General features: G+C 48.3%; 3 long non-coding RNA genes and 2 other non-coding genes across 5 annotated transcripts; 2 read left to right on the top strand and 3 right to left on the bottom strand.

Annotated features, from left to right (window-relative positions):
* Nucleotides 1–228: 228 nt before the first annotated feature.
* On the bottom strand, nucleotides 229–1,325 carry LOC137762584 (uncharacterized). Its single transcript, XR_011073594.1, has 2 exons — nucleotides 1,236–1,325; nucleotides 229–820 (listed from the first exon to the last, which is right to left on the bottom strand). It is a non-coding gene; the product is annotated as an uncharacterized lncRNA (long non-coding RNA).
* A 185-nt stretch (nucleotides 1,326–1,510) lies between these two features.
* Nucleotides 1,511–1,674, bottom strand: LOC137763125 (U1 spliceosomal RNA). The gene has a single exon (XR_011073692.1). It is a non-coding gene; the product is annotated as a U1 spliceosomal RNA (small nuclear RNA).
* On the top strand, nucleotides 1,581–2,293 carry LOC137762585 (uncharacterized). Its single transcript, XR_011073595.1, has 2 exons — nucleotides 1,581–1,666; nucleotides 1,751–2,293. It is a non-coding gene; the product is annotated as an uncharacterized lncRNA (long non-coding RNA).
* Nucleotides 2,294–13,000: 10,707 nt separating this feature from the next.
* Nucleotides 13,001–13,713, bottom strand: LOC137762588 (uncharacterized). Its single transcript, XR_011073600.1, has 2 exons — nucleotides 13,628–13,713; nucleotides 13,001–13,543 (listed from the first exon to the last, which is right to left on the bottom strand). It is a non-coding gene; the product is annotated as an uncharacterized lncRNA (long non-coding RNA).
* Nucleotides 13,620–13,783, top strand: LOC137763136 (U1 spliceosomal RNA). Its single transcript, XR_011073705.1, has one exon. It is a non-coding gene; the product is annotated as a U1 spliceosomal RNA (small nuclear RNA).
* Nucleotides 13,784–13,939: the final 156 nt, after the last annotated feature.

Genomic DNA, 13,939 nt, shown 5'->3' on the forward strand with positions numbered 1-13,939 from the left:
CCCCGCCCCGGTTGGGCTCTTAACCCCAGACGCAACCCAATGTCTTCGTAATAACCTCGGTATGTCTGATAGGCCTGGAAACCAATATCCAAGCAGTTCCTAGTCACGGTATTGTTCGGCTTCTTTTGGTCAGAAACACCTCGATCAGGGCTCAAGAGCATAATATCGTGGACAACCTTGAGACTAAGGAAATCTGTTAAAAACTCTAAAAAGCTGTTTTCTCATCAGTAACAGGGAAAACTCCCGCGGCTGGGGAGAAGAGCACTTTTATTTTTTACTTTTACTTCCAATGATCTATACTCGATCTGCACCGTCTGCTTTTTAGTTAGCTTTCTTTGGACCTACCCTTAAGTCTCACCCCTCCCCCCTCACCCCTCCGGGTCGCCGAGGCTTCTGGAGCTGAGCGGATCTGTGAGTGCCGTCCCCGAGGTAGCCACGAGGCAGCGACAGTTCTTCCTTCCATGGTCCTAACTTTCCTGTTTGGGCCAGCAGTTTCTATTTGCCAGGACTTCGTGGAGCAGAAGTGACAGTGAGGCAAGGGAACACCACATCCGGGGAAAAGGGTTTGCAAAAAGCCCACAACTGCCAACGCTGAGCCTGGGGTTTTCTTCTAAACTGTAGTTCCACAGGAAAAAAGCTGAAACAACTTGTGACTGAATAAAAAAATGTTATGTACAACTCCGGCGGCCATTTAACGAAACAAAAACGGTTGTGAAGGAAACTTCATAACTTGCCAGGCTAGTGCAGCAGGTCTGGCGTAAACTGCAGGCTGAAAGACAGCTGGTGTTTCTGGTTTATGAAGGTAGTAATAAGACAAGGCCTGAGAGAAAAGGCGGAGAGAAAAAAATGAAAAGGGATCGAGAAATAAAAAGAGACTGTTTGGGGTGGAAGAAAGGAATGAGCACGACGGTTACACAATAAAATCTGCAGTAACGATTACCAGCCAAGCAGCTGATCACGCCGGAAGCGAAGTCCAGGCTGAAAAGGCATGAAATGCGGAAATGCGTAGGAAAGGAATCTGTTTCCGGTCGCTCACCGCACAAGCCGATAAAATTAGTTATCTCGCGGCGCCTTGCCTTTTTTTGCGGGTCCGTTTCTGCGAAGATCGCCGAGACCTGAGCTCTGAGCCTAGTTGCAATCTGCGTGGTTTACAACACGGGAAACTACGCACAGCGCAGAAAACAACAGCGCGGAACACAAGCGGAAGTATTACGGCTCTACTTTTCGGCACTTACCAATCTGAACACTGTCTCTCACAGTGGGTGCGCGCGGGCGTCGCCATGCTCGATACAGAAACGCTAAGTGTTTCTCTTCCACGGAGCCCACAACGCTCCTAATGGTAGATAAACGCGTCAGCAACGGTCTCTTTTTCTCTCCACCTTTAAATAAGCTTATGCTCAGTACAACAGAGTGGTTCTTCCAACGACATCGGCAACGCTACTCTTAACGACCGAGGAAGATAAATCCCACAGCAATCCACACCGCTCTCTTCTTAAACCTCAAGAAATATCAGGGGAAAGCGCGAACGCAGTCCCCCACTACCACAAATTATGCAGTCGAGTTTCCCACATTTGGGGAAATCGCAGGGGTCAGCACATCCGGAGTGCAATGGATAAGCCTCGCCCTGGGAAAACCACCTTCGTGATCATGGTATCTCCCCTGCCAGGTAAGTATGAGTTCACCGCTTTCTGCCCTCCCACAGCCTCATACGACTTCTACTGTACACACACGGTCACTTTCCTCCCCGCAGCCCCGAGCCTTCCTGCCTCTTCCACACAGCTCATCCATGCACTTGCAACCAACAGCCCTCGATTCGCTCCCACACCACGGGAGATCATGTCGTCTTTCACCACCAGATCACGAACCAGCAGCCTCTGCGCTGAGATATCTACATACGACACGCCCCATCCGTCAAGCCGACGGGAATTACCGCTCCCCTCCAGCCCACGCCCCGCCCTACTCCGCGCCTCCCTCCTCCCACGCCGTCCAGCCGAGCCTACCAGAGGGCGGGCGCCCTCTGGGGGAAGTGACGTCGACCGCTCGCTCTTTTCCTCCCACCCGCCCCCACCCGTTCGGGTCGTGCGCGTGCGGCTGGCTGCTTAACCTCTGTCCTGCCGAGCACCTACCTGTCTGGCGGCCTTCTGAAGCCTGAGCACCTTTTTTGAACTGTAACGGCTTTCAATGCGTAGAATAGAGAACATTTAGGAGTCCAGGGGAAACCGGTTCCTTTCAAATCCAGTTGTCTTTGTGATGTACTATTGTGTGTATGTCTAGTAAAACGCGTTAACCATTATGACTGGCGGTGAACTCTATTCCATTCTTGAAAGTTCAATTTCGTTCATCGGAAATTTCATTCATTTTATTCCCCGTCTTCAGGTGTTGTTTTGACTCTGTCCTTGAACAGATTTTAACACCTATCTGCTACCCTCTGACTTTGGAGTCAAATACGTTCTTTAACACATGTTCATTTGTTGTAACTACGCGAGTCATGATTTTACCTTTCTCTGAAAATTATTTTTTAACACTTCTCCTTGCATATGTTCCGTGCGTTATGAGTTGCACATTTTTGGAAGTTTTCTCTTTCACATTACAGTTGTGCTGAAAATTCTCTGCCCTTCCACATTCCCTCTATACCTTTCTCCCCTGATCTCTGTGCCTGAGGCTGACCCCCACAACCAGCATTTCCTGCTCTTTCCTGCCCTCGGGATCCAGGTGGGTACAGCCAAAGAAAGGAGTTCAGAAAGGAGAGGAGAGAGATGTGAAAGAAAAAGGTTGCCTGCCTGATCAGCAAACAAAGGATGCTGGGCCATCAAACCATCAGCCACTACCCCCCGACGGTGAGTCCTGAGGGAACTCAGGAGGGAGACAGACAGGCTGCCCGCTGCCAAGCCGTCAGCCAATGCAGCCACCCCCAACGGTGCACCCTGACGGGGCTCAGGATGGGAAAGAAACGGATACTGGACCCAGGTAGCTGTGGTGCATAGCAAAGGACTGATTTCAGTGAGCCCAGACTTGCATCTTCCCATACGTAGAAAAGTACTAAATTCATTAACTTGAGATGTCTGGTTTTCTTTAATTAATAGTAATCTTTTGATGTTCCCACTACCTGGTTATTGTTGTAAAACTCCTATATATCCTGGCTCCTCCCTCACCTCTTTGGAGCAGTCCCTCAGGGCTATCTGAGAGGCTGCCTCAGGCTTGGCGTCCTCAGAACGTCCGCTGAATAAAACTTAACTCTCAACTTTTAGGTTGTGCTTTTCTTTTCTTTTTTTTCTTCAGTTGACAGAAGTCAGAGTATTTTTAAAGTCTCCATCACCTTTCCTGCCAAGCCTCAGTTTGGAGTCACTACAAAGACCACGGTCCTGTGCAGTGATCCTCCCCAACATTACACTGCGTCTCGTAACTACTCCTTTCTCTTCCTTTTGCTATGGACTGAACTGTATTCCCCTCAATTCATATATTGAGGCCCTAACCCTCAATGTGACAGTATTGGAGATAGATCACAAGGGTGGGGTTCTCAGGATGGGATAGTGCTGGGAGGGGGGGTTAAAGACGGGGATTTTCCCCTTTTATCCCTCTTGAGTTCTTTAGGCTAGATTAATAATAAAATTGACACAAGGCAGATTAACAGGAGAAAAAGAAACAAATTTTAATTCATGTGCTGGGAGATCTTGAGGCAGGAGATAGATGGTCCCCTGGCTGTGTAACCGAGCAGGACCCCGTGGGGCCTTTGGCGGGGGAGGACAGGCCTTTCCCCATATTCTCTGCTTTTAGCTCCTCTCTGAAGTACCTAAATGATAGTGTTTGATACACATTTCCTGAGTTGTTTTGCATATGTGAAAAACCCCACCTCTCCAACAAATGGAAGCTGTTAACTACTTGACAACCAAGAGCACATAGCCCCAGGCCACCTGGAGCCTAAGGACTGATAATGTTAACCCCTGTGACACCGCCCTGCTACCTCACCATCAGCCAATCAGAGAATTGTACACAAGCTGATCACATAACCTGCAACACCCCCTCCTTCACCTGGCTTTTCAAACAGCTTTGCCCAAACCCTTTGGGGAGCTCAGGGCTTTTTAGGGCATGAGCCACCTCATCTCCTTGCATGGCCTCGCAATAAACCTTTTTCTGCTCCAAACTCCGATGTTTCAGTTTCTTTGGCCTCACTGTGCGTCGGCACACGAACTTGCGTCAACAGCTGAGCAGCAGGAGTCTGTTCCCTGTGGACAGATACTCCAAGATACAGGAGCGGAGCTGAGTCCTGCCCAGATAAAAGATAAGGAGACCACATCTTTCTCATTCTTGAGGTCAAGGAGACCTTCCCGACTACACATGTGCAGAAAGGCTCCTCCGGGGACCAAAAAGGGAGGGGGGGGGGGCGCCACCCCATAATAGGTGGTGTCAACCTTCCCGCAGGCCTCTGCGCTGGAATCCATCTTGGCTAAGAGATGTGCGCGCGCACAGGGAAGGACCCTGAGTTATACCAAATACGGACTCAGAGCCAAGCAAAGCAAGATGATTGGCCAGAGGAAACCTGGAAGAAATGCCCCATATAAGTGATTTAAACTACCACGAAGGTGCTACTCTCTTTCTGAGCCCGCTCCTGTGTGTCTATTCACAAGTACTCTTTTTTTTCCTCCTAATAAAACACTTCATTTGTTTCTGTACTTTCTGTCTCTTTGTTGAAATTCATTTCTACAAAGCAGACAAGCTAGAGCCTTGTCACTAGCCACTGGCCCTCGTGGTCTAGTGCTTAGGATTCAGTGCTCTCACTGTCAAAGCCTGGCTTCAATCTCTGGTCCGGGAACTGAGATCCTGCTTGAAGCCGCTGCCAGCGAAGGCCACACGAGATCAATTTCATAGAAATGGAACCTAAGAAGTTGCCAAAGCAGGTAGCTTTTGTACTTTTTAGACAGAGAAACTATAAGTTTGTGAGTAATTGACACGACAAAGGAACTTAGGTTTTGGGCGCTCAACTAGTAAACAATCTAAGTGGAGTTTGGGCTTGGGATAGTAAATTAAAGAGGTAGCATGGTTTGTTTATATAAGCTTCTCAGCTTGAATTCCCTATCTCTGATAATAAGGGTGTCTGTCCTTCTACCACCATATGCAGGGAGTGCACCTTTTAAGAATCTTTTTTTTTTTTTAATTAATTTTATTTATTTTTGGCTGCGTTGGGTCTTTGTTGCGGTGAGCGGGGGCTACTCTTCATTGTGGTGCACGGGGTTCTCATTGTGGTGGCTTCTCTTGTTGCGGAGCACAGGCTCTAGGCTCGCGAGCTTCAGTAGTTGCAGCACGCAGGCTCAGTAGTTGTGGCACGTGGGCCCTAGGGTGCGCAGGTTTCGGTAGTTGTGGCGCACGGGCTCAGTTGCTCCACAGCATGTGGGCTCTTCCAGGACCAGGGCTTGAACCTGTGTCCCCTGCAGGTGGATTCCCAACCACTGTGCCACCAGGGAAGTCCCAAGTGCACCTTTTATATGAGAGATTTATTTCCTGCTTTCAGGGACACAGAAAGGAGGGTCAGTGCTTTGGCCATTTAAAAAAATTTTTTTTTAATTTAATTTATTTATTTGTTTGTTTTTATTTTTGGCTGCACTAAGTGGCTTGCGGGATCTTAGTTTCTGGACCAGGGATCGAAACCGCGCCCTTGGCAGCGAAAGCCCGGAGTGCTAACCACGGTGATACCTACCAGGGTTCTTGACCTTCCCCAGTCAATAGAAATTGACTAGAGGCCAGACAGGAAATTCAGGCAAGGCTTTATTGGGGCCCTTGCTGCAGCAGCGGGGAGCGAGAACAGGTAACAGTTTCCCTTGCTGGCTCCCTGAGGGAGGGGCGAGCTGGTTCCTTAGACGGGGTGAGGGTAGGGGTGTGTCCGGGGGGTCAGGCCAGAGGGGTGGCTTAGGTATTTTGCCCACCCCTATGGTGGTGTTGAGTGCAAGGGGCATGCTCAGTACCTGCTTTTGCTCCCGACACCCTGTTTTTGCTCCCGGCTCTTCAGAAGTGGCCGTTGGGTTTTTTGGGCTTTTTGTCCATAATTTGCCCCAACTGTGCGTGCACGCAGTTAATTTTAATCCCATATAGTTTCTTTGTATTTTGTTGCTGGAGGAGAGGTTTGTCCAGGTGCAAGCATTGCAGCACTGCAGCAAAGTGTCCCAGGTCACAGCCTGTCTCATTCCCCCCGAGAGACTCTACACCCTTAAAGGGGTAAGGTGCCGAAGGTCTCTTCTTCTGAAACTTCTTCCTGCTGGACAGGGGCTGCAGACCCTAGCCTACTCTAGAGGTGTAGAAGTCCCTTGCTGACTGTTCCAAGGACCTGTAGGGACCTGAGCCACTCTCCGCTGGAATGGGTTGAATTCCTTGAGCCATCATGAGCCGTACTTCAAACTGTTGGAGCCTAGAAGACACAAACTTAACCAAAAGGTTAAACAAACAAGGGCTAAAAAAAGAAGATGAACAACGATAGCCATTAAAGGTCCTAGAAATGAAAGGAACCAGGTTAACTCTGGGCTTCCTTAACTGTTGACAAGACAGGGAAGGCAATGTTGCCCCTGACAAGAAGCCATTCTCCTTGGATGTATATTTTTGTTAATCTCGGGGTTAAAGTTTAACATGCTTCTCTATTTTTGGAATGGAAGGTCTGGACCTGTTGGTCCCAGGTCTCCTTCTTGGACCAAAAAGTCTTAGTCACAGGTTTATAACAGTAAGGAAGACAACAGAGTACTAGACGAAATATAGCATAAATCAGTATGACTGAAAAGAAAAGGGTTATGAGAAAATAAAAAACTCCTGCCAGAAAGTTTTTTACACTTTGTGAGATCCAAGAGAACAAATCAGAGAACCAGTTTTCAATTTCCCCACCCATTTTTTTTTAGGCAGCATTGGGTCTTTGTTGCTGCGCGCGGGCTTTCTCTAGTTGTGGCTTGCGGGGGCTATTCCTCCCTGCGGTGCGCGGGCTTATTGGGGTGGCTTCTCTTGTTGTGGAGCACGGGCTCTAGGCATGAAGGCTTCAGTAGTTGCGGTGTGCGGGCTCAGTCGTTGTGGTTCGTGGGCTCTAGAGCGCAGGCTCAGTAGTTGTGGCATACAGGCTTAGTTGCTCCGCGGCATGTGGGATCTTCCCAGACCATAGCTTGAACCCATGTCCCCTGCATTGGCAGGCGGATTCTTAACCACTGCGCCACCAGGGAAGTCCCTCCCCAACCATCTTGGATAGTGAGGAATAGTGGTTAATTGCCTGCTGAAACTGTTGTCGAATTTTTTCAATGTTTGTTTCTACCTGGAAAGGGGTGTTGACATATGTGCAACAAGAAGTATTGGCAATTGCACATACCTCTCCTTGTTCTGCCAATAGATAATCAAGGGTCAATCGCTTGTCAAATACCATCTTGGCCAGGGAAGCTAGACTTGTTTTGGGTTTTGAACTGCTGCTATGAGATGTAAAATCTCAGCCCCATGTTTTACAGGGGAATTTTTTGCATTTAAAAGTCCTCTTTCTTTCCAGATAGCTGCATGGACATGTAAAGCAAGGAAGGCATATTTTGAGTCTGTGCATGTATTTATAATTTTTCCTTCCCCTAAGGTTAAGGCTCAAGTTAGGGCTATTAGCTCAGCACTCTGGACTGACATGTTAGGTGGCAAAGGTTTTGTTTCTATAACACTATGAGTGCTCACAATAGCATACCCTGTCCTACTGACTCCATCTTTAACAAAACTACTGCCATCAGTAAACCATTCTTCCTCAGGGTTGTCTACGGCCTGGTCTGTTAGATCAGTCCTACTGACATAAACCTGGTCAATGGTTTCAAGGCAGGAATGTGTTAGTTCTGGGCTTTCAGCGGGCCTCAATGTAGCCGGGTTGAGGTTATGGCAAGTTTTGAGGGTTAGCTCTGGGGAGTCAAGGAGTAAAGCCTGCTACTTAGAAAGGCAGCCTCCAGTTAGCCAGTGGTGGCCTTTAATCTCCAGAATCCCTTGTACTTGATGAGGGGTCTGGACTTCCAGTGGCTGTCCAAAGGTAAGCTTGTTAGCTTCTTCCACTGATAAAGCAGTGGCAGCTAGTGCCTGGAGGCAGCCAGGCAAACCTTGGGCCACGGAATCTAGTTGTTTGGAAAATAACCTGTAGGCTGAGGAACTTCTCCTAGCTTTTGCGCAAGGACCCCCAGAGCTGCCCCGTTTTTCAGCTACGTACAAGATAAATGTTTTTTTTTAAATTGGGGAGACCCAGAGCAGGAGGTCTGGTGAGGGTCTGTTTGATATTATTAAAAGCCTTTTCTTTTTCCCCAGTCCAAAGTAATGGTTCTGTACCTGGGCCTTTAGTGACTTCATATAGAGAGGCTTAGCCATTAGTCTGAATCCTGGAATCCAAATTCTGCAAAATCCTGCCATGCCTAAGAAAGTACGATGTTTTTATGTCTTGGGGGCACTTAAGCCTAATATAGCTTGTTTTCTATCTGGAGATAACTGTCTACTTCCAGGGTTTATAATATATCCTAGATATTTAATTTGTTTCTTTGAGATTCGTGCTTTTTTCTGGGAGATCCTGTAGTCCCAGGACCCGTGGAAATTAAAGGCTTCATTAGTATTCTGATCTGAGGCTTCCATGGTGGGACTACATATTAATATGTCATCTACATACTGTAGAATGGCCCCTTCTTTTAGATGTATTTCCCTTAGTTCTTTTCCTAGGGCCTGGGTGAACAAGTGTGGGCTGTCCCAAAACCCCTGAGGCAATACTGTGCAGGTATATTTTTGCATTTGGCCCGAGTGGGACTTAGTCCACTTGAAGGCAAAAAGATACTGAGATGAGGGATGAACTGGGATGCAGAAGAAGGCATCCTGAGGTCAAGCACAGTAAACCACTTGGCATCTCCAGGAACCTGGACTAATATATTATAAGGATTGGCTACAAAGGGGTGTAGAGGGACCATTGCATCATTTACTGCTCTAAGGTCTTGTACCATTCGATATTCCCCATTTGGCTTAATAATTGGCAGAATAGGGGTATTGCATGGAGACTGACAGGGCAGTAAGATGCCATGTTTTAAGAATTTATCTATGAGGGGTTGCAAACCTTTTTTTGCATCCAACTTTATGGGGTACTTACTGTCTCTTGTTAGGATAAGTGATTTCTGGCTTAAGGCTAATTTTTACAGGTTGGATGTTTATAGCCTTCCCAGGGATTCCCTTGTCCCAAACTGCAGGGTTTACTGCGTGTAGAATATGGCTGGGAATAGGCCGTTGTTCTTCCAGCTGATTTGTCTTAGTCAGAGACAAGAAAATGGGCTGCTCGGGGCCTCCTAACCGTAATATGGCTCCAAGGGAGCCCAGAAGGTCTCTCCCCAGTAGTGGGGTAGGACACTCAGGCACAACTAAAAAGCCACTTAGGAAACACCTAAGCCACCCCTCTGGCCTGACCCCCCGGACACACCCCTACCCTCACCCCGTCTAAGGAACCAGCTCGCCCCTCCCTCAGGGAGCCAGCAAGGGAAACTGTTACCTGTTCTCGCTCCCCGCTGCTGCAGCAAGGGCCCCAATAAAGCCTTGCCTGAATTTCCTGTCTGGCCTCTAGTCAATTTCTATTGACTGGGGAAGGTCAAGAACCCTGGTAGGTATCACCGTGGTTAGCACTCCGGGCTTTCGCTGCCAAGGGCGCGGTTTCGATCCCTGGTCCAGAAACTAAGATCCCGCAAGCCACTTAGTGCAGCCAAAAATAAAAACAAACAAATAAATAAATTAAATTAAAAAAAAATTTTTTTAAATGGCCAAAGCACTGACCCTCCTTTCTGTGTCCCTGAAAGCAGGAAATAAATCTCTCATATAAAAGGTGCACTTGGGACTTCCCTGGTGGCACAGTGGTTGGGAATCCACCTGCAGGGGACACAGGTTCAAGCCCTGGTCCTGGAAGAGCCCACATGCTGTGGAGCAACTGAGCCCGTGCGCCACAACTACCGAAACCTGCGCACCCTAGGGCCCACGTGCCACAACTACTGAGCCTGCGTGCTGCAACTACTGAAGCTCGCGAGCCTAGAGCCTGTGCTCCGCAACAAGAGAAGCCACCACAATGAGAACCCCGTGCACCACAATGAAGAGTAGCCCCCGCTCACCGCAACAAAGACCCAACGCAGCCAAAAATAAATAAAATTAATTAAAAAAAAAAAAAGATTCTTAAAAGGTGCACTCCCTGCATATGGTGGTAGAAGGACAGACACCCTTATTATCAGAGATAGGGAATTCAAGCTGAGAAGCTTATATAAACAAACCATGCTACCTCTTTAATTTACTATCCCAAGCCCAAACTCCACTTAGATTGTTTACTAGTTGAGCGCCCAAAACCTAAGTTCCTTTGTCGTGTCAATTACTCACAAACTTATAGTTTCTCTGTCTAAAAAGTACAAAAGCTACCTGCTTTGGCAACTTCTTAGGTTCCATTTCTATGAAATTGATCTCGTGTGGCCTTCGCTGGCAGCGGCTTCAAGCAGGATCTCAGTTCCCGGACCAGAGATTGAAGCCAGGCTTTGACAGTGAGAGCACTGAATCCTAAGCACTAGACCACGAGGGCCAGTGGCTAGTGACAAGGCTCTAGCTTGTCTGCTTTGTAGAAATGAATTTCAACAAAGAGACAGAAAGTACAGAAACAAATGAAGTGTTTTATTAGGAGGAAAAAAAAGAGTACTTGTGAATAGACACACAGGAGCGGGCTCAGAAAGAGAGTAGCACCTTCGTGGTAGTTTAAATCACTTATATGGGGCATTTCTTCCAGGTTTCCTCTGGCCAATCATCTTGCTTTGCTTGGCTCTGAGTCCGTATTTGGTATAACTCAGGGTCCTTCCCTGTGCGCGCGCACATCTCTTAGCCAAGATGGATTCCAGCGCAGAGGCCTGCGGGAAGGTTGACACCACCTATTATGGGGTGGCGCCCCCCCCCCCTCCCTTTTTGGTCCCCGGAGGAGCCTTTCTGCACATGTGTAGTCGGGAAGGTCTCCTTGACCTCAAGAATGAGAAAGATGTGGTCTCCTTATCTTTTATCTGGGCAGGACTCAGCTCCGCTCCTGTATCTTGGAGTATCTGTCCACAGGGAACAGACTCCTGCTGCTCAGCTGTTGACGCAAGTTCGTGTGCCGACGCACAGTGAGGCCAAAGAAACTGAAACATCGGAGTTTGGAGCAGAAAAAGGTTTATTGCGAGGCCATGCAAGGAGATGAGGTGGCTCATGCCCTAAAAAGCCCTGAGCTCCCCAAAGGGTTTGGGCAAAGCTGTTTGAAAAGCCAGGTGAAGGAGGGGGTGTTGCAGGTTATGTGATCAGCTTGTGTACAATTCTCTGATTGGCTGATGGTGAGGTAGCAGGGCGGTGTCACAGGGGTTAACATTATCAGTCCTTAGGCTCCAGGTGGCCTGGGGCTATGTGCTCTTGGTTGTCAAGTAGTTAACAGCTTCCATTTGTTGGAGAGGTGGGGTTTTTCACATATGCAAAACAACTCAGGAAATGTGTATCAAACACTATCATTTAGGTACTTCAGAGAGGAGCTAAAAGCAGAGAATATGGGGAAAGGCCTGTCCTCCCCCGCCAAAGGCCCCACGGGGTCCTGCTCGGTTACACAGCCAGGGGACCATCTATCTCCTGCCTCAAGATCTCCCAGCACATGAATTAAAATTTGTTTCTTTTTCTCCTGTTAATCTGCCTTGTGTCAATTTTATTATTAATCTAGCCTAAAGAACTCAAGAGGGATAAAAGGGGAAAATCCCCGTCTTTAACCCCCCCTCCCAGCACTATCCCATCCTGAGAACCCCACCCTTGTGATCTATCTCCAATACTGTCACATTGAGGGTTAGGGCCTCAATATATGAATTGAGGGGAATACAGTTCAGTCCATAGCAAAAGGAAGAGAAAGGAGTAGTTACGAGACGCAGTGTAATGTTGGGGAGGATCACTGCACAGGACCGTGGTCTTTGTAGTGACTCCAAACTGAGGCTTGGCAGGAAAGGTGATGGAGACTTTAAAAATACTCTGACTTCTGTCAACTGAAGAAAAAAAAGAAAAGAAAAGCACAACCTAAAAGTTGAGAGTTAAGTTTTATTCAGCGGACGTTCTGAGGACGCCAAGCCTGAGGCAGCCTCTCAGATAGCCCTGAGGGACTGCTCCAAAGAGGTGAGGGAGGAGCCAGGATATATAGGAGTTTTACAACAATAACCAGGTAGTGGGAACATCAAAAGATTACTATTAATTAAAGAAAACCAGACATCTCAAGTTAATGAATTTAGTACTTTTCTACGTATGGGAAGATGCAAGTCTGGGCTCACTGAAATCAGTCCTTTGCTATGCACCACAGCTACCTGGGTCCAGTATCCGTTTCTTTCCCATCCTGAGCCCCGTCAGGGTGCACCGTTGGGGGTGGCTGCATTGGCTGACGGCTTGGCAGCGGGCAGCCTGTCTGTCTCCCTCCTGAGTTCCCTCAGGACTCACCGTCGGGGGGTAGTGGCTGATGGTTTGATGGCCCAGCATCCTTTGTTTGCTGATCAGGCAGGCAACCTTTTTCTTTCACATCTCTCTCCTCTCCTTTCTGAACTCCTTTCTTTGGCTGTACCCACCTGGATCCCGAGGGCAGGAAAGAGCAGGAAATGCTGGTTGTGGGGGTCAGCCTCAGGCACAGAGATCAGGGGAGAAAGGTATAGAGGGAATGTGGAAGGGCAGAGAATTTTCAGCACAACTGTAATGTGAAAGAGAAAACTTCCAAAAATGTGCAACTCATAACGCACGGAACATATGCAAGGAGAAGTGTTAAAAAATAATTTTCAGAGAAAGGTAAAATCATGACTCGCGTAGTTACAACAAATGAACATGTGTTAAAGAACGTATTTGACTCCAAAGTCAGAGGGTAGCAGATAGGTGTTAAAATCTGTTCAAGGACAGAGTCAAAACAACACCTGAAGACGGGGAATAAAATGAATGAAATTTCCGATGAACGAAATTGAACTTTCAAGAATGGAATAGAGTTCACCGCCAGTCATAATGGTTAACGCGTTTTACTAGACATACACACAATAGTACATCACAAAGACAACTGGATTTGAAAGGAACCGGTTTCCCCTGGACTCCTAAATGTTCTCTATTCTACGCATTGAAAGCCGTTACAGTTCAAAAAAGGTGCTCAGGCTTCAGAAGGCCGCCAGACAGGTAGGTGCTCGGCAGGACAGAGGTTAAGCAGCCAGCCGCACGCGCACGACCCGAACGGGTGGGGGCGGGTGGGAGGAAAAGAGCGAGCGGTCGACGTCACTTCCCCCAGAGGGCGCCCGCCCTCTGGTAGGCTCGGCTGGACGGCGTGGGAGGAGGGAGGCGCGGAGTAGGGCGGGGCGTGGGCTGGAGGGGAGCGGTAATTCCCGTCGGCTTGACGGATGGGGCGTGTCGTATGTAGATATCTCAGCGCAGAGGCTGCTGGTTCGTGATCTGGTGGTGAAAGACGACATGATCTCCCGTGGTGTGGGAGCGAATCGAGGGCTGTTGGTTGCAAGTGCATGGATGAGCTGTGTGGAAGAGGCAGGAAGGCTCGGGGCTGCGGGGAGGAAAGTGACCGTGTGTGTACAGTAGAAGTCGTATGAGGCTGTGGGAGGGCAGAAAGCGGTGAACTCATACTTACCTGGCAGGGGAGATACCATGATCACGAAGGTGGTTTTCCCAGGGCGAGGCTTATCCATTGCACTCCGGATGTGCTGACCCCTGCGATTTCCCCAAATGTGGGAAACTCGACTGCATAATTTGTGGTAGTGGGGGACTGCGTTCGCGCTTTCCCCTGATATTTCTTGAGGTTTAAGAAGAGAGCGGTGTGGATTGCTGTGGGATTTATCTTCCTCGGTCGTTAAGAGTAGCGTTGCCGATGTCGTTGGAAGAACCACTCTGTTGTACTGAGCATAAGCTTATTTAAAGGTGGAGAGAAAAAGAGACCGTTGCT

This window comes from Eschrichtius robustus, chromosome 3, assembly GCF_028021215.1.
Source record: "Eschrichtius robustus isolate mEscRob2 chromosome 3, mEscRob2.pri, whole genome shotgun sequence".
In the NCBI taxonomy this organism is placed as follows: Eukaryota; Metazoa; Chordata; class Mammalia; order Artiodactyla; family Eschrichtiidae; genus Eschrichtius; species Eschrichtius robustus.